Source organism: Balaenoptera physalus (genome assembly GCF_965194825.1).
Source record: "Balaenoptera physalus genome assembly, chromosome: 18".
NCBI classification, from domain to species: domain Eukaryota; kingdom Metazoa; phylum Chordata; class Mammalia; order Artiodactyla; family Balaenopteridae; genus Balaenoptera; species Balaenoptera physalus.
The window spans coordinates 13,558,250-13,560,950 of NC_138899.1; positions in this window are offsets into that span (position 1 = coordinate 13,558,250).

Consider the following 2,701-nt stretch of genomic DNA (forward strand, 5'->3'; position numbering starts at 1 on the left):
TTCTTGGCCACACTAATTGCATTAGTGTGGCCACTTGAGGCATGTCTCAAAAAAACACAGAGACACATGCATTTTTCTCTCCCTCTCTGTCTCTCTCTCACACTCACACACACACACGCACACAATTGAAGGAAGTCAGAATAATCCATTTTGCCATAAAACATCTAGGTTTTGACAACTGGCACCCAGTGGAAAGGCATCCCAAATGTGGCTTTAAAGCAACCATGAGACTGTTTTAGGCATAATATACACAGAACCAATCTGTTTGCTCTGAAATTTAAGGTTTAGAACTCACATAAAGCTTGAGGCACAGGAACATCAGTCCTAGTTTCTCAGTACATCCAGTTTGTTGAAGAATCCAACCAGGATTTGTGATTGAAATAAAATGACATTTCCCTTAATAAAGGAAAGGGTATGTGACATAATTGGGATACTGTAAAACATCCTGAGAAATCATGGATGGAAAGCATTATTGGGGAATAAATTACTAATTGCATTAGTGTTCTGCTCTGCTGAACTTAGCATATAACTTTAAACTATACCTGGCATCTAGGTCCATGACCGTAATTTACTTTCCTTGCATTTAAAAAATATTCACATGCATTATTCTTAACAATGCTTTTTTCAGAGGTTCAAAGACAATCTTCATAATTCCTTTAGTTTATGAATAAAGACACAGAAATATTAGTCTAAACTGGAAGCTCTTGAGGGAATTATATCCCTTGCTATGTTTTATACATTATCTAATTTTCTCTCAGCAACCAAAGATCCTGAATTATAATTGTGGTCATCCTCATAACAACAAAAATGAGTGAGATCTTTTACTACCATAAACTATGCTCAGCCCACTCCTTTGTTCTTGAGATGCAGGATCTCCTCTCAGAAGAAGTAGAGAGACCTGAGCAGCCCGACAGAAGGTTGACAAGTACACAAGGTTAGGAGACACATCTCTACTCTTTATCACACTGTGGTCTGATGGTCTCCCCTTTTGTCCCCAGCCATCCCCACCCAACTGCCAGGGACAAAACGCACATCTGGTCAGTATGGAAGGAGCAAGATCTGTGGGTGTTTGGTAGAGTTTCATTTTACTCTTTATCACCAATGTCTGGCTTTCCACAGCACTAGCTGTAGTAATATTCTTCAGCACACAATCAGAATTTTCTTCTTGGAGAAGGCTCATCACAGATACATCAGAGGGTCTTTGAACAATCTTGTAAATGAAAGGAGTAGTTCTTTTATACAGGCTTCCAATAAGACTGACTATTTGGGCATAGATACGAATGAAAAAACCTAAGCAAAAATCAGCAGTCCTCCCATTGACAGATCCTTCGCAAGTTTTGAGTAAGAATTCAAAATGATGATGTCTTCTATTGCATTCATCCTCCTGGAGATAAGCCATAATCGTGTGCATTCCAAGCACTTTGGTATTCCCCGCTGAACTTGACTTTGAAGCACATTTTCTAACACACGTGAAATGTCCCCTGATTTAGCCTCCTTAAGAAAAGTTGACCACCCACCCACTGTCAGGGGTGGGGTCACAGTTTCTCGAGTCCCTGCCATCATGAGTGAGTTAGATTGAGAAATTCGGTTGAACTGAAAAGCATGAAGTAAAGAACTAAGATGGTCATTTTGCTCTCCCCTGACAGATATTGGCAGAGAGAAAATATAAACGTAACAATGTCCTAAGGGCTCAGGTGATCTTTTCCCTCCACTGATATACACCTCAAAAAATAACAAAAATTGCTAGTAAGCCAGCCAAGACAGCCAAGAAGTTCCCTGAACTCTTGATGGGGAAAAATTGGTACTGATCTTGTCAAATTGAATAACCACTTCAAACAGGTTAACTCTAGTTTTTTTTCTAATAACGATGGCTTTCAGAATAGGCACATCTTGGATGTGTAAAAGATAAAGATGAGATGTGTGCTCTTACACTAATGATTAAAAATAAACCACAGAGAGTCTGGGTCACTACAGACTTCATTAGTTTCCATTAGGATATTTATTTTTTGCAAGTGGTACTTCTAAAAACAAAAATTTCAAAAGATTTTATACATTGCCTACTATCCAACCTCTGTTTCTTTGGGAGGGAGTGGAAGATAAGAATCAAATCCACAGTGAACAGACAATTGTGCTTTCTAATCCTCTTGGTTCAAGACTGGTCTGAATAAAAAAGTGAAGCTCCCCCGCCTTTGCATTCACCTCAGAAAAGATTTTAGCAAACACAAGACACCAAATGGCACTGGCATTAAAAAAATTGTTTAAAGCATTTCTATTTTCTTGCAGAGCAAACAGTCAACCATCAGAGTTTGGTCATCAATTCATTGACAACTACTATGATGTGATTGGAATTTTGGAGCACCATAAGAAAATCCTCCCCATCTCCTTTATCAGTGCTGCATTTCTAAAAAACAGCCAAATAGGAGGGTGAAGATAGCCCAGCAATGCCTTTTTAAATTTACAGTTTTAGAGTAATTATGAGCGCTATTGCTGACGGCAGCAATATTTTCAGAACCCGTATCCCCGCAAAGTTCCTCAAAGACTGGATGCATAATTTGCATCGAAAGTTACTAAGCATCTGTTTGACTGCATTTAGTCTCCCCTTCAAAGAAACATAGAAAACAATTTGCTCTAAGGCACTGTACAGTTAAGAACAAACAGGTGAGATGCTTTCAAACCTATATACCAGTTATATACATACAAA